A 19254-nucleotide genomic window follows, 5' to 3' on the forward strand; every position below is an offset into this window, starting at 1 on the left:
AAGCCCCTAGATGGCTGAGACTGGCTAGCCTCCTCCAGGGTAGAGAAGAACTGGCTGCATACATATCTGACCTGCGAGTCATCCGCTGCCTCTGGGTCCCCCTCCACCACCACATCCTCATCCAAGATTTTCTCCTCCTGGCTAGGTCCACTCTCAACTGGCATGCGAGCCACCGAAGTACCCACAGTGGCCTTTGCAGTGGAGGTGGGGTCACCACTGAGTATCACATCCAGCTCTTGTATAATCTGGGGCTCATGGGTGCAGCACTGGAGCAGCAGTTTGCCTCCCACACCTTGTGGTGGATGTTCTGCAGTGCCTTCACTTTGACCCTGCACTGCAGTGCGTGCCAGTCATGGCCCCTTTCTCTCATGCATTGTGAAATCTGTCCATAGGTATCATAAGTCCTACGGCTGGAGCACAGCTGGAACTGGATAGCCTCTTCTCCCCAAATGCTGATGAGGTGCAGCAGCTTGGCATTGCTCCAAGCCGGGGATCGCCTGGTGCATGCACGGTCACCTGGAAAGATGCACTCAGACCACTACATGCATCACCGAGCAAACAGGGAAGGGACTTTTAAAATTCCCAAGGAATTTAAGAGGTAGTGTTCACAGTTGGTCACCAGAGGGCAGTGCAGTAGAGTTCAAACCGATGACTGGAGAGGTAAGAACAGGGATTGTGGGACGTATCGAAGGACGTCCAATCGCAGGCCAATTGCAGCGCTGCAAGCGACCAAGGTGTCTACACTGGCAGCACGGCACTGTAGCCCCGGTGCAGAAAGCTGTATGTCTCTTGTTGGGATGGGTTTTTTTTTACAGAGCTGCAACTGCAGAGTTCTGCAGACTAAGTGGCTTGGCCGTGTGTACACCTTTGAAGTTATGGGAAGAAAGCTGCTTTACCATGCAGAAACTTGCCAGTGTAGACAAGGCCGTAGACGGCTTAATAAGAATGCAAGATTTGTCATACTGGGTCAGACCAATGGTCCATCTAGCCCAGTGTTCTACCTGAGAGTGACCAGTGCCAGATGTGTCAGAGGGAATAAACAGAACAGGCTTGTTGATCTGCAAGTGAGAGTCTTTCACCCTTATCTTTAACTTCATTGTTGGTCAACTCCTACTGATGCTATCTTACCACCCCTCCCCTGACGTTACTGGGCAAATCAGGTGTGAACCTCTCCTTTGATACAGACATGTCCCAATCCAGCTGAATTGAGGCAGAATTTGGGCCAATGCCAGTTTGGAAAAGGCCTGCTTCACATGTAGTGTGGATGTGTAAACCCCAAAGATAGCAAACATAAAAGAAACACAAGGCCAGTTCTGAGGAGGTTTCCAGGGCCAGGTCTGAGGATTAAACAGCTGTGCTCAAAAAGGAAAAGAAACCTCAGCACCTATAAAAATAACTCGTTGCAAAAACAAAACAAAATTAAATTGAAAAACCAAACCAAAAAACCAACCCAGAAAAGCTCCCATCACACATCCATCACCATTGTAGATTTTGACATCTCCTGCCTAATGTGACATCTTTGCTTTGCAAACAAGATCTGCGGAACTCTGTGGCTGTTATCCTCTAACTGCGTAAAAGGTTACACATCTTCTCTCAAGTAATTTTCCTCTTATGGGAAGATTTATTTTAAAATTTATCAAAATAAAATCCATTTAAAGTAGCAATAATTACAGTCTATACTGGGTCTCTATTCTCATACATGCTATTTGTATCACATATTCCCCCACTCTAATTCCTTTGGAGTGAGGTTTTAATTTCAGGATTAGCCACTATTTCCATATAGTTGGAGGGGGAAGGGAGAGAACTAGAAGAAAATCTGAATTATATTGTAACACTGAAAGTTATCACAATCAGCCTCTTACGTTACACTAATTAACTTCATGTTTAAATTTCATTGTCACTGGTAACAATTTATTCAAAGATTACAAACTATAAACCTATAGGGCAGTTTTCTCTTAATTCCCATTTCCACCCAGTGAGCTTTGTGTGAAGTCACATTCTACAATAACCTAGGACGCCTTCCACTTCTGTGAGTTCATTTCTCCCTGGGTCTTCTCCCAGAAGTGGGGGTGGAAGGGGGTCTCACACTACATGGGAAGACTGCATCATGAGAAAAAACCACCTGTGCTACATTTTCACACTTTCTAATCTTTCAGAGTAGGATGACGTGCAGAAATAATATAAATGCATAAGACTTAATAACAAAACTAAGAGACCAAACCACAGACTCTGGACTCAGCACTCATGTATCCTGCAGTCTGAACTTGAAATCTGATACATTCTCTCATTAGCTACCATCATTTCCCCAGCATGGAAGCACTTCTTGTCTAACAATGCAGCCAGTTTGGGACCCATAGGCATGGGATGGCTCCGAAGGAATCAGCTGTTTCTCTCTGCGCTTCAGGAAACTTTGGATCCAAATGGTAAAAGACAGTTCCCAATGTAATCATGGTATCCTTTAGGAGTGTGATCAATGCCACTTAACTAGGGAGCAGCATTCTAAAAATAGTTTACCTGGGCCACAGGTCACCATAACTTCCATCTCTGGGGTGAAAATCAACCACTCGTACTTGCAATTTCTACCTGAGTTCTTGTCAAATCTTTGACCTTACTTGGAGTAATTTTACACTTCTCTGGCATAGAATTCTTCACCAACCACACAACATATCAGTAGCGACAGTGAAGTAAAACTCCCCCAAATATGCCCTTTTATTTCTTTAATCTGGTGGCACAGATTTAAATTAGGGACTAAATTCAGGTGCAGCTTAGAATCCCTGTAAGACACCAAATGTCAGGTATCTACTCAAAATAGGTGTCTTTCTGCAGCTATATCACATTCATCATGGATTTCATTTCCTACACATTTGCAGCATCTCCCAGGGATGAGCTGAACAGAAAGGTCACTTCCATTTTTCCCATCCCTATCTAGATAGGGATTGCATTTCCCAAATAGGCGGCAACATGCACATGATTCGGAAGGAGATACCTTCAAGAGCGATCTGCTGCAGGGCCTGGGCCACAACTGCTTTGGGAGGCAAATGCATGGGTATTTTGCTTAGTTACAAGTCATTTTCTAGGGAATACTCTTCCCAGCCCTTTAGAAATAAAATTAACCTAAGCAAATGAACAACAGGGGGATTGGGATGGTGATGGGGAATAAGGGAATCCCTCTGATTTACCCTATCTTCTTCTGTTGTTACAAAGGGTGAAATGATATTTTTTTTGTTACACTTCAATATATTTAAAGTGAGGGAAATGGTAGTAAAAATATCTGCTCTCCAGCACAACCTGCAGCAACAACAGAGCAACTGAGAATGCAACAATTTGTTCCCAAATGGGGAACTTAATGACTAACAATTGCTTTGAAATGGGGGAAGGGTATAACCGTGATGCTCAGGGTTTGTTTAGACTAGGAAAAGTGATGGAGTTTAGGTCAGGTCAAGGGGAAAGCTAATGCCAACCACTGCACCTCGGCTGCATCTGCACGACAACTGTAATTGTCTTTTTACACCAAGATCACTAACGTGAGCAGCCAACACCATGTACAGTCCTAGTGGATGTACGGCACGGGTAGTTTTTGCCTCATTGTAGCTTGTTGGGAATCAAACCTCTCTCTCCCACCTGGAGCTGATGAACATTCCTGGCTGGAGGGACACACGCTCCTATGACTTAAAAGGAAAGGAGTTGACAGAAAAGATCACAGGACTGACTTCAAAGAAGGGTGGGCTGCAAAAGGCAGGAGCAGGCAACTCATCTGGGGGAGCTGAGAGACCATGGTGAAAATGGTGCAAAGATCACTATGTGGGAACTAGCAACTTTGATTTAAAAAAAAACAAAAACGAAACACCTTTGGCCAGCCCTAGTCAAGGCATTTATTACAGTTCTCTCTCATGTGAATTTTCTGATGTCTAATAAGGGTTGAGCTCTGATTGAAGCTTTCCCCACACTCAGAGCATGTGTAGGGTCTCTCTCCACTGCAGATTCTCTGATGTGTGGTAAGCTTTGAGCTACAACTGAAGCTTTCCCCTCACTCAGGGCATGTGTAGGGCGTCTCTCCACTGTGGATTTTCTGATGTCTCGTAAGGCTTGAGCTCTGATTGAAGGTTTTCCTACACTCAGATCATCAGTAGGGTGTCCCTCTCATGTGGATTTTCTGATGTCTAATAAGGCTTGAGCTATGATTGAAGCTTTTCCCACACTCAGAGCATGTGTAGGGACTCTGTCCTGTGTGGATTCGCTGATGTGAGATGAGGGTTGAACTATCAATGAACCGTTTCCCACACTCAGAGCACCCATAAGGTTTCTCACCTGTGTGGATTCTCCTATGTGTGATGAGGTGTGAGCTCTGATTGAAGCTTTTGCCACACTCAGAACATGTGTAGGGCGTCTCTCCTGTGTGGATTCGCTGATGTGTGATAAGGTTTGAGTTTCGATTGAAGCTTTTCCCACATTCAGAGCACGTGTAGGGTGTCTCTCCTGTGTGGATTCTCTGATGTGAGATGAGGGTTGAACTATCAATGAACCGTTTCCCACACTCAGAGCATCCATAAGGTCTCTCACCTGTGTGGATTCTCTGATGTGCGATAAGGTTTGAGCTACAACGGAAGCTTTTCCCGCACTCAGAGCATTTGTAGGACTTCTCTCCTGTGTGGATTCGCTGATGTGAGATGAGGGCTGAAATATCGCTGAAGCGTTTCTCACACTCAGAGCATCCATAAGGTTTCTCACCTGTGTGGATTCTCCTATGTGTAATAAGGTGAGAGCTCTGATTGAAGCTTTTCCCACATTCAGAACACCTGTAGGGCGTCTCTCCCGTGTGGATTCTCTGATGTGTGGTAAGGTTTGAGTTCCGATTGAAGCTTTTCCCACACTCAGGGCACGTGTAGGGCGTCTCTCCTGTGTGGATTCGCTGATGTGTGATAAGGTTTGAGCTCTGATTGAAGCTTTTCCCACACTCGGAGCATGTGTAGGGCATCTCTCCTGTGTGGATTCGCTGATGTGAGATGAGGGTTGAACTATCAGTGAACCGTTTCCCACACTCAGAGCATCCATAAGGTTTCTCACCTGTGTGGATTCTCCTATGTGTGATAAGGTGTGAGCGCTGACTGAAGCTTCTCCCACACTCAGAGCACTTGTAGGGCGTCTCTCCCGTGTGGATTCTCTGATGTGTGATAAGGTTTGAGCTCCGATTGAAGCTTTTCCCACACTCAGAGCACGTGTAGGGCGTCTCTCCTGTGTGGATTCGCTGATGTGTGATAAGGTGTGAGTTCTGACTGAAGCTTTTCCCACACTCAGAGCACGTGTAGGGTGTCTCTCCTGTGTGGATTCGCTGATGTGAGATGAGGGTTGAAGTATCAATGAACCGTTTCCCACACTCAGAGCATCCATAAGGTCGCTCACCTGTGTGGATTCTCTGATGTACGATAAGGTGTGAGTGCTGATTGAAGCTTTTGCCACACTCACCACATGTGTAGGGCATCTCTCTTGTGTGGATTCGCTGATGTGTGATAAGGTTTGAGCTCTGAATGAAGCTTTTCCCACACTCAGAGCACGTGTAGGGCATCTCTCCTGTGTGGATTCGCTGATGTGAGATGAGGGTTGAAGTATCAATGAACCGTTTCCCACACTCAGAGCATCCATAAGGTCGCTCACCTGTGTGGATTCTCTGATGTGTGATAAGGTTTGAGCTCTGATTGAAGCTTCTCCCACATTCAGCGCACGTGTAGGGAGTCTCTCCAGTGTGGATTCTACAATGTATGATAAGGTGGGAGCTCCGACTGAAGCCTTTCCCACACTCAGAGCACGTGTAGCATCTCTCTCCGGTGTGGATTCTCTGATGTCTGATCAGGGCAGAGCTCCGATTGAAGCTTTCCCCACACTCATGGCATGTGTAGCGTGTCTCTTCCAAGTTGATTGTTTCACATGTAATAGGGTCTGAGTGGCTCCTCAAGTTTTCCTCTGGCCTCTGCTGAGTCTCACACGATTTTGCTTCTTCTGGGAGTGCAGAACTCCCAGAAACATTCCCTTTGGAGCTTCCTGATAACATTCCATGTGGTTCTACTTGCTCAGCATCTTCCTGTTGGTGTTTCTCCTCCTCATTCTCGCTCACATTCCCATCACCTGATGGGAGACAGAGAGAATCCATGCATAGGTCACTCCCTGCACCTGAGAGAAAGGAAATATCAGAGAGAGGAATGGAAAAAGGGGTGAACAAACCAAAATATGTGCAGGAGAGATCAACCCTATCATGAGCTGATTTTCCCCAAGCCCTTCCCTAGAGGAGAGAGAAAGGGATCACTTTTGGTCTGCATCTCACCAGAACACTCTGGGGAAAGAGAGACTGGGGAGGGACCTGCTGCCAGTTCTCAGTCAGAATAGGTGGGAACAAATGAGTGACATCTGCCATAATGATTCCACATCTGCAGGGAACAGTGCTGAACTTGGAGAGCTCATAAGGTCTTTGTAGGGCTGCCCAAATGTTTTCTGTATTCACGGACAATTTTTGCATTGGTTTAACCAATTCCTCACCTGTGCAGGGAGTTCTCGGGAGCACTTTTTTCTCAGAGCCCTGGAGATCTGGGACCCACGGCTCTTCCCCTCGTTCCAGCTGTGAGATCACATCAGGTTTGCAAATTGGAAACCCTGCTAAAGAAAAGGAAAACGAGAGGTCAGTGGAATTTGTCACAAGGAATATTCCATGGTTTTAAGCCCAGCTCATTTTTAAGCAGTAACATCCCAAGGCTAAAAATGGCTAAAAATGGCAGGATAGTTATTATTATAATATTCATTACCTTAGTGCCTAAGGACCAACTAAGAGTGGATCCCCATTGTACTAGGCAAATTACAAACAGAATAGTAGATAGCCCACGCCCTGAAGTATTTACAATCTAAATGGACAAGACAGACACAGAATGGGCGAAGGGGCAGAACCCAGCGTTAGAACATAGATATTCAGGCCTGCCTGTAAACCCTATACTTTAAGAACTTAGGGGTAGTTTTATCACTCAGCTAGTTAAAGGGGTATAAAAACAAAGAAGGAAAATGACAGGGTATGTCTACACCATGAAAATAGGTCAATATTATAGAAGTAGATTTTTAGAAATCTATTTTATACAGTCGATTGCGTATGTCCACACTAAGTGCATTAAGTCAGCAGAGTGCGTCCTCACTACCATGGCCAGCATCAACTTACGGAGCAGTGCACTGTGGGTAGCTATCCCACAGTTCCCGCAGTCTCTGCTGCCCATTGGAATTCTGGGTTAAGCTCCCAATGCCTGATAGGGCAAAAACATTGTAGCGGGTGGTTTGGGGTACATGTCATCAGTCACCCCTCCCTCCGTGAAAGCAATGGCAGACAATTGTTTCACACCTTTTTTCCATGCAGATGCCATACCATGGCAAGCATGTAGCCCGCTCAGCTCAGCTCACTCACACTGCTGCTGTTGTGTCCTGGGTGCTTCTGGCAGCAGACGGTGCAGTAGTATGGCTAACCGTCATCATACACCGCTTCCTCTGCAACTCTGCACTGCTGCTATTGTCTCAATAGCGAATTTCTCCATGTTGTCTGTCATGGGATCCTAGGTACGTGTGTTCTTCCTTGGGAAATGTGCACATTACTAACCGTCGTCCTCCACCACTTCCACTGCAACTCTACTCTCCTGAATCCACCTAGCAGGTCCACTTGTCGTTCTCTATAAATATCTATTCTCGTGGCATACGTAGTCAGCCACCACTTCCGCTGCAACTCTGCTCTCCTGCAGATGCCATACCATGGAAAGCATGGAGCCCGCTGAGATCACCGCACCAGTTATGAGCATTGTAAACACCTCACGCATTATCCTGCAGTAGGTGCAGAACTAGAACCTGCAAAAGCAGGCGAGGAGACGGCAGTGCGGTGACGAGAGTGATGAGGACATGGACACAGACTTCTCTCAAAGCAAGGGCCCCGGCAATTTGGACATCCTGGTGGCAATGGGGCAGGCTCATGGAGTTGAACGCTGATTCTGGGCCCAGGAAACAAGCACAGACTGGTGGGACCGCATAGTGTTGCAGGTCTGGGATGATTCCCAGTGGCTGCGAAACATTCGCATGCGTAAGGGCACTTTCATGGAACTTTGTGATTTGCTGTCCCCTGCCCTGAAGAGCAAGAATACCAAGATGAGAGCAGCCCTCACAGTTCACAAGTGAGTGGCAATAGCCCTGTGGAAGCTTGCTACGCCCGACAGCTACCAGTCAGTCGGGAATCAATTTGGAGTGGGCAAATTTACTGTGGGGGCTGCTGTGATCCAAGTAGCCAACTCAATCACTGAGCTGCTGCTATCAAGGGTAGTGACTCTCAGAAATGTGCAGGTCATAGTGGATGGCTTTGCTGCAATGGGATACCCTAACTGTGGTGGAGCAATAAACGGAACGCATATCTCTATCTTGGGACTGAACCACCTTGGCAGCCAGTACATAAACTGCATGGGGTACTTTTCAGTGGTTCTGGAAGCACTGGTGGATCACAAGGGACAATTCACCAATGTCAGCATGGGATGGCCGGGAAAGGTACAGGAAGCTGGCATCTTCAGGAACGCTGGTCTGCTTGAACAGCTGCAAGAAGGGACTTACTTCCCAGACCAGAAAATAACTGTTGGGGATGTTATCCTTGGGGACCCAGGCTACCCCTTAATGCCATGGCTCATGAAGCCATACACAGGCACCCTGGACAGTAATAAGGAGCTGTTCAACTATAGGCTGAGCAAGTGCAGAATGGTGGTAGAATGTGCCTTTGGATGTTTAAAAGCGCGCTGGCGAAGTTTACTGACACAGTTAGACCACAGCAAAAACAATATTCCCATTGTTATTGCTGCTTGCTGTGTGCTCCACAGTATCTGTGAAAGTAAGGGGGAGACGTTTATGGCGGGGTGGGAGGTTGAGGCAAATCGCTTGGTCGCTGATTATGCACAGACAGACAGCAGGGCGCGCTATGCATCAGAGAAGCTTTGAAAACCAGTTTCATGACTGGCCAGGCTACAGTGTGACACTTCTGTTTTTTTCTCCTTGATGAAAACCCGCCCCCTTGGTTCACTCTACTTCCCTGTAAGCCAACCACCCTCCCACATTTGATCACCACTTGCAGAGGCAATAAAGTCGTTGTTGTTTCAAAATCATGCATTCTTTATTAATTCATCAAACAAATAGGGGGATAACTGCCAAGGTAGCCCGGGAGGGGTGTGGGAGGAGGGAAGCACTGGGTGAAGTGGTGGATGAGGGGAGGAGAGAAGGACAAGGCCACACTGCACTTCAAAACTTATTGAATGCCAGCCTTCTGTTGCTTGGGCAATCCTCTGGGGTGGAGTGGTTGGGTGCCCAGAGGCCCCCCACCCCCCCGCGTTCTTGGGCATCTGGCTGAGGAGGCTATGGAACTTGGGGAGGAGGGTGGGTGGTTACACAGGGGCTGCAGGGGTGGTCTCTGCTCCTGCTGCCTCCTGCAACTCCACCAGATGCTGGAGCATATCAGTTTGATCCCCCAGTAGCCTCAGCATTGCATCCCGCCCCCTCTCATCTTGCTCCCGCTCCCTCTCATCTCGCTCGTCCCTCCTGTCCTCGTGTTCATTTTCTGCTTTCCTGGACTCTGACATTGTTTGCCTCCACACATTCTGCTGAGCTCTTTCAGTGTGGGAGGACTGCATGAGCTCAGAGAACATTTCATTGCGAGTGCATTTTTTTTTTGCCTTCTTATCTGCGTTAGCCTCTGGGATGGAGATGACAGGGAGACCTTTGAAACATTTGCAACTGCGCGAGGAAAAAAAGGAGAGTAGTATTTAAAAAGACACATTTTAGAGAATAATGGGTAGACTCTTTCATAGTGAACCAAGCTGTTAATATGACATAGCACATGTGTTTTCGGTACAAGGTCGCATTTTGCCTCCGGTTTAGTGTGAGAGATCACACACGCAAGGCTGAGGAACAGAATTTGGCTTGCAGGCAGCCATGGAAAGCCACAGTCTTTTGGTTTCTTCAACCTTGATAACATGTGGGAATGGTTTTAAACGGCAGCACCCTCCTTTCCCATTCCAAGCACCCATTGAGTTGGCCATTTAAAAGGAAGGGCTGCTTTTTTCGGGCTAAAAGGAAGGGCTGCTTTTTGTTGAGTTAAGATGTAGCACAAACCCAACTAACCCCACCCAATTCTCTGGGATGATCAATTCACCCCTCCCCCACCACATGACTAGTATCAGGGAAGATCCCTGCCAGCCAAACGTGAACAGCTTAGCGTGAATGCCCCCCCCGGCCAACGCGTGGCTAAAAGTGGGGATGATTTTTTTTCAGCCACAGGCAAACAGCCCAGCAGGAACAGCCACCTCTGAACATCCCCTCAATAAAATTCCCCTATTTCAACAGGGTGACCATGAATGATATCACTCTCCTGAGGATAACACAGAGAGATAAAGAACGGATGTTGCTTGAAAGCCAGCAAACACCAGGACCATATGCTGCCATGCTTTCTTACGCAATGATTCCAGACTATGTGCTACTGGCCTGGCATGGTAAAGTGTCCTTCCATGGAGGACGGAATAAGGCTGCCCTCCCCAGAAACCTTTTGCAAAGGCTTTGGGAGTACCTCCAGGACAGCTTCATGGAGATGTCCCTGGAGGATTTCCGCTCCATCCCCAGACATGTTAACAGACTTTTCCAGTAGCTATACTGGCTGCGAATGCATCCCAAGTCTTCAGGGTGAATTAATCATTAAACACACTTACCTTTAAACCATGTATTATATTTACAAAGGTACACTCACCAGGCTTCCTGGTCCGGGAGCTGGGTTTGGAGGATATTGGCTCCAGGGTGATAAACAGTTCCTGGCTGTCAGGGAGAACAGTTTCTCCTCTTGCCTGCTGTGCGCTATCCTCCTCCTTCTCATCTTCCTCGTCCCCAAAATCCTCATCCCTGTTGCATGAGATTCCCCCCTTTCAGGTATCCACGGACAGGGGTGGGGTAGTGGTAGGGGCCCTCCCTAGAACTGCGTGCAGCTCATCATAGAAGCGGCATGTCTGGGGCTCTGACCAGGAGTGGCCGTTTGAGTCTTTGGTTTATTGGTAGGCTTGCCTGAGCTCCTTAATTTTCACATGGCACTGTTGCGGGACCCTGTTGTAGCCTCTGTCCATCATGACCTTGAAGATTTTTGCAAATATTTTGGCATTTCATCTTTTGGAAAGGAGTTCTGATAACAAGGATTCATCTCCCCATACAGCGATCAGATCCAGTACCTCCTGTTTGGTCCATTCTGGAGCTCTTTTGTGATTCTGGGACTGCATGGTCACCTGTGCTGATGAGCTCACCATGCTGGCCAAACAGGAAATGAAATTCAAAAGTTCCCGGGGCTTTTCCTTTGTACCTGGCTAGTGCATCTCAGTTGAAAGTGCTGTCCAGAGTGGTCACAATGGAGCACTCTGGTATAGCTCCCGGAGGCCAATACTGTCGAATTGCGTCCACACTACCCCAAATATGACCCGGCGATGTTGATTTCAGCACTAATCCCCTTGTCAGGGCGGACTACAGAAATCGATTTTAAGAGCCCTTTAAGTCAACAAAAATGGCTTTGTCATGTGGACGGGTGCAGGGTTAAATCGAGCTAACGCTGCTAAATTCAACCTAAACTCATAGTGTAGATCAGGGCACAGTCTGCCTGTGTATGGGCCTTCTCTCACTGAGACAGTCCGAGGCCTTGTTCTTAGGCTAAGGCTTTTGTCTAAGCAGCAGGGGCAGCCATAAGCTGGGAAGCGACCGGTCACATCCTCACATCCCAAACCAGTCACATTGAAATAAGTTGGTATTGGGCTGTTAGGAAGACGAGCCTGTCCAGATAGTGCCCATCACCACCAGATAAAGAAACAGATCTGAAGACGGTTAAAGAAAACTTAGTTTGACAGCATTGTCTGGCAAGAAATCACTTATCAATGGTTCTGGTTGTGAAACCCTCATTTCTTTATGGCCCCCACTTTTCTGTTGTTAATCTATCTGGTTCTCTAATTGTTTCTTTCTGCTGTATAATTAATTTTGCTAGGTGTAAGTTAATTAGGGTAGTGGGATATAATTGGTTGGAGAATTATGTTACAGTATGTTAGGATTGCTTAGTTAAATTTCAGTAAAATGATTGGTTACGGTATAGCTGAGAATAATACTATATAAACTGGGGTCAAACAGGAGGGGGAAGGGAAATTGGAATCATGTTTGTAAGGGAAGGAACAGGAACAGGGAACAGAGACACAGGCAAGGCTCTGCAGCATCAGAGCTCGGAAGGGGGACACAGGGTAAATGGCTCTGTGGTGTCAGAGCTGGGAAGGGAACACTGGGGAACAGACTCTATCGCATTGTGTGCACTTCGGACGTCTGGTCTTTTGCTGCTTGCTGTCTGCGTGACAAGAACCAGGGAAATTAAAGCCTTTAAGGAAGGTTTTAATACACTTTGGAACTGATCAGGGATTCCCATGAGGACTGATGAGGGGGTGATTGTCAATAGGCATTTAGATCCTTTTCTTGTTTTATATCTTTTCCCCATAAGGCACACTGGCACACTGTCACGGATCCATAGGATCTGTGCAATGCCAGAGCTTTTAAACCGTCCTTGGGCGGTGCCCCTTTGGGTCCCACTCTTCCACAAGGATGGGCCATGGAGCTTCAACACCGGAGACTGAGCATCTGGCTTCAACACTCCTATTCCAACCTGTGAGCTCTGCCCAGCAGGTCCAGCTGAACGACACTCCTGTTCAGAGACTGTTCCTCAGTCAATGCACAGAGCAAGTTTTTGCTGTGACACTGGGAAGACTTTTAAAACACAGCAGGGTTTATTAGTCAAGTTAAACACAGCATTGGAAAGTCCTTAGATTAGGACAGAGAAGCAAAGACGACAACACAGTCCAGGGGTCTCAAATACATGGCCCATGGGCTGCATGCGGCCCGCGAGGTTATTTTCTGCGGCCCGCCAGCTCCTCATGGCCCCCCCACCCCCCCCAGCATTTACATAGATTGGCTTCGGCCTGGCACACACCTGGGGCACCTGCCTCCCTGCCCTGTCCCTGCACTGCTCCGGGAAGCAACCAGGATGTGGGGGAGGGAGGGCACAGGGGTCTGTGTGTTGCCCTGGCTGCCCCTCCAGGTACGTCCCCCGAAGCTCCCATTGGCCGCGGTTCCCCGTTCCCAACAGGGAAGGGGTGGGGCCAGGCCTCACAGAAAGGGTGGAGCGGGGGTGTTCAGTGGTGCAGCCCTTGGGCCAATGTACTAGTCCTCATGTGGCCCTCATGGTCATTTGAGTTTGAGACCCCTGATATAGTCCATACTGGCCAATGCCCTTAAGCCATGCTGCTGTAGAAAACAGTTTGTTTTCCTTTCACTGTGCCTGTCCATTTGTCTTTGCTCCGGTAGAGCTCCCTGCGTAAGCAAGCCCAGTTCTTCCTACTCCCAAAAACATAACAAGTCCATGTATGCTTCACTCAGCCAAGCTGAGATCCTCCCATGGACAGGTGACAATTATTCCCTTGTCTCTGTCGGGTATTCCACTGATCTAGGTTGGCCCAAGCCAGTCCTTAATGACCCATTCATATCACCCCATGAAAGCTACATGACAAAACACCTCATCTCTCCTGCTCTTTCTAATCATAGCAATACCAATCACAGAGGGAAACTGAGGTACGTATTGCCATCATAGAAGTATCACCAAAATTCCCACCTCTCTCTCTCACACACACTGCTCGCAGCCCTTGGAGAGAAAGCAAAGCACAGGACCAGGAGGTTAGTCCAGTGAACACAGTGGATGATAAGCTGCAATCCTCAAACCCTGGTCAAAACGGAGAGGGATGTGGGTCCCGACCCATAGAGAGGGGCTGGGTAGAGGCCTGATACCCGAGAGGGCATTCCTTGAGCAGACCATGGAGGCAGGTCAAAGGCTTAGCTACCCCGGAACTGTGACATCACAAAAGCACATTTTGGGGAATGAGGAAATCTACTGACTCAGGTGTAATGGGAGGGAGAATTAAACTCCCCAAGTGTGTGGAGAAGGCTGGGGAATTAAACAGTAAAATTCAGGAGCAACAGCCTCTAATTCTTCCAGAAAAGGAGAATGTAAGAAACATGAAGTAATGCAGCAGTCCCTTAATGAAAATCAAAAAGTGCAGGAGCCGGGGGAGAGGGAAAGGAGGGTCCACCAGCAAAATGCGGATGGCTGGCACCAAAGCACGGAGCGGCTGCTAAGAATTATGGAGCGTCAAGTGGACTCGACACAGGCGCTCGTAGCAATGTAGGCAGAGCACTTCCGCACCCGCCCCCCTTGCAGCCCTTCTCCCAAAATGCTTTCCCTTGTGCCCCCATGTCACCTCCAACCCACTTTCCCCAACATCCAGGTTCTTATCACTACCCACTGCCTCCAACACCTGTAGCTTCACCACCGAGCCCTGCAAACTGCAAACTACGACCTTTACCCACTGCGCTCAACCCCCATCACCATGCATTTTACCATCCATTCATTGCACAGCACTCCAGACAGGAAGGCTGAGTATGATAACCGGACATATGCAAATCTGTTATTGAACCGTTCCCCAGCCCACCCACTTTCCCTTTCTGCTTCCCAAGTAGTTGTGTTTCTTTTCAATAATTGAATTTTCTTTTCAATAAATGGATTTTTTGGCTTTGAAAACATTCTTTATTATTGTGTTAAGTAGAAGATACCTTAGCCAGGAAAGCAACAGGCACTGCAAGTCAGTGTAGCAAACAGACTCCTACTAACATTGGAACCACTGCACTTCACTCCTGTGCAGGGCACCAAACATTACTGGTGGCTTTCAGCCTCAAATTGCTCCTTAATCCTTGCAGCCCCGTGCTAGGTCCCTCCAATTGCTCTGCTCTCTGGCTGTTCAAATTCAGCCTCCAGGTCTTGAACCTCCAAGGTCCATGCCTGGGTGAATCTTTCACCCTTCCTCTCACAAATGTTATGGAAGGTAGAAAACAGGGATATAACCATGGGGATGTTGTCATCAGCCAGCTCCAGCTTCCCATACAGACAGCGCCAGCAGCCCTTTAAACGGCCAAAAGCACACTCCACAGTCATTCTGCACCGACTCAGCCTGTTGCTGAACCACTCCTTGGTGCTGTCAAGGCTCCCTGTGTAGGGTTTCATGAGCCACAGCATTAAAAGGTAAGCAGGGTCTCCAAGGATCACAATGGGCATTTCGACTTCCCCTACGATGATCTTTTGGTCTGGGAAGAAAGTCCTTGCTTGCAGCTTCCTGAACAGGCCTGTGTTCCAAAAGATGCGTGCATCACGCACCTTTCCAGACCAGCCTGAGTTAATGTCAATGAAACACCCATGGTGATCTACAAGTGCCTGGAGAACCACAGAGAAATACCCCTTCCAATTAACGTACTCGGAGGCTAGGTGGGCTGGTACCAGAATTGGAATATGTGTCCCATCTATCGCCCCTCCATAGTTGGGGAAACCCATTTGTGCAAAGCCATCCACAATGTCATGCACATTACCCAGAGTCATGGTTCTTCTGAGCAGGATGGGATTAATGGCGCTGCAAACTTGCATCAACACAATTCCAACAGTCAACTTTCCCATTCCAAACTGGTTAGCGACCGATAGGTAGCTGTCTGGAGTTACCAGCTTCCAGATTGCAATAGCCACCCACTTCTCCACCGGCAGGGCAGCTCTCAATTTCGTGTTCTTGCGCCGCAGGGTGGGGGCGAGTTCAGCACACCGTCCCAGGAAAGTGGCTTTTCTCATCCAAAAGTTCTGCAGCAACTGCTTGTCATCCCAGACTTGCATGATGATGTGATCCCACTACTTAGTGCTTGTTTCCCGATCGCAAAAGTGGAGTTCCATGGTGGTGAGCATGTCCGTGAATGCCACAAGCAATCTTGTGTCACATGCATTATGAGAGTCGACATCATCGTCGGACTCCTCACTGTCAGTTTGTGCTTAAGGAGTAACTCGACTGCTGTTTGTAATGTGGTGGCGAGACCCATCAGCAATTTCCACAGACTGAAAGGGAAGACAGACCATGCAGTAGAAAAGAAACATTGACAGATGGCGCCAAATGTGGACAGAAGCACAGGGATTGCTGGGATGCAAAGCGATGCATCGCGGGGCTTTGGGCCAGGACCTAGAATGCTGCACCGCCCTCCGCCCCGCTTCCCACAAGCAACAGCGCCAGAATGGGAAGAGGTGCTCTGTGGGATAGCTACCCATAATGCACCGCTCCCAATGCTGCTGCAAGTGCCGCAAATGTGGCCACACCAGTGCGCTTGTAGCTGACAGTGTGAACACACTGCAGCACTTTCTCTACTGCACTCTCCGAGGGCTGGTTCAACTCTCAGCGCTCTAACTCTGCAAGTGTAGCCATGCCCTATGTATCGTGTCTTGTGGGCAATTTTATACTCGCTAGAGGTAAAATGTCATTATCAGAGTATTGCTTATTAGCTTGGAACATGCATGGAGGGGAAAGGAGGTGAACATAAATAAATGGGTTATTAAGCTTGCTTCAGTTAAGGGCTTTCAGGGTTCCTTCCCCACTCTGAACTCTAGGGTAAAGATGTGGGAACCCGTATGAAAGACCCCCTAAGCTTATTCTTACCAGCTTAGGTTAAAAACTTCCCCAAGGTACAAACTTTGCCTTGTCCTTGAACAGTATGCTGCCACCACCAAGCGTTTTAAACAAAGAACAGGGAAAGAGACCACTTGGAGACGTCTTCCCCCAAAATATCCCCCCAAGCCCTACACACCCCCTTTCCTGGGGAGCCTTGAGAATAATATCTTAACCAATTGGTTACAAAATCATCAAAGACCCAAACCCCCGGATCTTGGAACAATGGAAAAATCAGTCGGGTTCTTAAAAGAGGGATTTTATTAAAAAAAAGAAAGGTAAAAATCATCTCTGTAAAATCAGGATGGAAAATACTTTACAGGGTATTCAGATTCAAAACACAGAGGATCCCCCTCTGGGCAAAACCTTAAAGTTATAGAAAACAGGAATAAACCTCCCTCTTAACACAGGGAAAATTCACATAAAACAAAAGATAAACAAATCCGCCTTGCCTGGCTTACCTATACTGGTTGCAATATTGGAGACTTGGATTAGGGTGGGTTGGAGAAGATGTATTTCTGTCTCGACTCTCTCAGTCACAAGAGAGAACAACCACATAAACAAAGAGCACAAACAAAGGCCTTCCCCCCCACCCCCTTCAGATTTGAAAGTATCTTGTCCCCTTATTGGTCCTTTGGGTCAGGTGCCAGCCAGGTTAGCTCAGCTTCTTAACACTTTAGAGGTAACAGGATGTTGCCTCTGGCCAGGAGGGATTTTATAGCACTGTATACAGAAAGGTGGTTACCCTTCCCTTTATATTTATAACAAGGGCCTTACATTAGGTTGAGGCTTTGTGGGAGTAGTTATGCTGAAGTCTGGGATTTACCTGAATAGGCCTAAAGAGAGAATCCCAGGTCAGATATTTTGCACCCTCATTTTGAGAGACTACCGAGTAACCACAAACAGGTGCAATATGCCACAGGATTCTGAAAGAAGAAAGTTTGGGGTGGGTTTTAGCAATTAGGTTGCTATGCAGTATCTCAGCAGTTGGACACATTCATATCTTGGAATTATTGATAAATAAGTGATGTAAATCATGAGTATAAATGCTTGATGCTTAATTATGGACTTCCCAAAGGCCACATATGGGTTGGGGCAGCTATTGACATTATAGTAATAAAAGTAAAGGAGCAGATATGCGATATAGCCATCCTATTACCATAAGGAACTGGATAAAATACCTCTTCTAGTTACCATTTTTTCATTTTGTCAGATCCCCGAGACAGTGTAAACTGAAGCAGGGCCTCCCTTCTGATGGTCTCCCTTGCCCAATGATCTTTGTTTCCAATGGTGTCCATAACTTGGAAGTATGCACAATGCAAGACCCTCTTTACTATACTTATCTTAGTCTAATCGTTATGTGTCTTGATCCTTGCCTATGATTTCAATTATAACTGTCTGTATTAAATCAAGTTTCTGTATGTTTCACCAAATTCCATCTTCTCAATTAACTTTGAGTAGCCATGGACAAGGGCAAGTTGTACCCCAATACGTAGGTGTAAAAATTGTACAGGCTACACCACCACCCTGTCACATCATCATCAACATGCCCATTTGTGCCTGGGTAGTGGCCCTGCTACGGAAGGGAGGAATGCAGCAAGGACTCAGGATCCATGGCCAGGGTCACTGTGCATAGAGATGGGGAGGGGGTAATGAATGGGAGAGGGAGGTCAAGCATAAAAACAACAACATTTGGGGAAAAATGTATAATGAAGTGAAACTGAACAGAAATAAAACTGGAGTGTAGGCTCTAAAGCAACAAGGCCTGGGTAGGGATTCGGGCTTAAAGGTCTCGGATCCCCCACAGCTCTAGATCCCCAAACCTCTCCTCCCTCCCACTGACCCACCCAGCCCTGGGTGACCTTCCTCCACACTCCCCCTCCCCTTCTTCCCATTACTCTCAGCCGTCATCACCTCCCGGCACTTTGGGAGCTTCTTGTGTTCCCTCCTTGTGTCTCACTACTTCATCCTTCCCCTCTGCTTCTTATCTCTAATCCTGCACACACCCTCCCCATGTCCTGGCACCCCAGAATTATGTACTCCCCTACTTCTCCTCCCCTCCCACAACTCTATTCTCCTTTCACCCGTGGGGTCCTGAATGGCAAAATTATGAGCTCTCCTATCAAAAGGAGAGCTCATCGGACTGTCACACAAGCCATGCATGAGCCATACACCTATTTACTCAATTTAGAATTCTACAGGAGGCATATTTTCCTCTTAAAGTGAGGAAAAGGCATGAAAGCTACAGTTATTAATGTCATTATTAATGAAGCCAATAAGGATACATTAAATGAAATTTTAAAATGACTGATGGCACCAAAAAGGCACATGTCCAAAAATTATACTAGTGGGTGGGAGATAAGGCAAAAAGGGGGGGCAAGGACACTTGTCAAAACTTGTATGACGAATGAAGGTAAAAAGTTATTATGACTCAGGTTCTTTGGAGACACCACAGCTTCTAATAACTGAGGGGACAGGACTCCTTACCCAGCAAGACCACCGTCTCATAGTTTTCCTTCATGACATCTGTATAGAGGGCTCTCTGAGTGGGGTCCAGCAGAGCCCCCTCTTCCCTGGTGAAATACACAGCCACCTCCTCGAAGGTCACCGGCCCCTGAAAGAGCAAGAGTCC

The 19254-nt window shown here is 47.4% G+C and overlaps 4 protein-coding genes and 1 pseudogene across 15 annotated transcripts in view; 2 read left to right on the plus strand and 3 right to left on the minus strand.

Moving 5' to 3' along the window:
• Positions 1-19254, plus strand: part of LOC102943236 (zinc finger protein 883) — a 2438435-nt gene that overhangs the window by 2262159 nt on the left and 157022 nt on the right. The window lies entirely within an intron of this gene.
• The window catches only part of LOC119564595 (zinc finger protein 883), a 1467279-nt gene that overhangs the window by 1379959 nt on the left and 68066 nt on the right, over positions 1-19254 (minus strand). The gene's annotated exons all lie outside the window — the stretch shown is intronic.
• The window catches only part of LOC122463947 (zinc finger protein 501-like), a 200335-nt gene that overhangs the window by 113300 nt on the left and 67781 nt on the right, over positions 1-19254 (minus strand). The window lies entirely within an intron of this gene.
• Positions 1-19254, plus strand: part of LOC102945014 (zinc finger protein 883-like) — a 705100-nt gene that overhangs the window by 89900 nt on the left and 595946 nt on the right. The gene's annotated exons all lie outside the window — the stretch shown is intronic.
• LOC102934537 overlaps positions 1599-19254 on the minus strand; it is a 1094240-nt pseudogene continuing 1076584 nt past the window's right edge.

This window comes from Chelonia mydas, chromosome 28 (genome assembly GCF_015237465.2).
Source record: "Chelonia mydas isolate rCheMyd1 chromosome 28, rCheMyd1.pri.v2, whole genome shotgun sequence".
Lineage (NCBI taxonomy): Eukaryota > Metazoa > Chordata > Testudines > Cheloniidae > Chelonia > Chelonia mydas.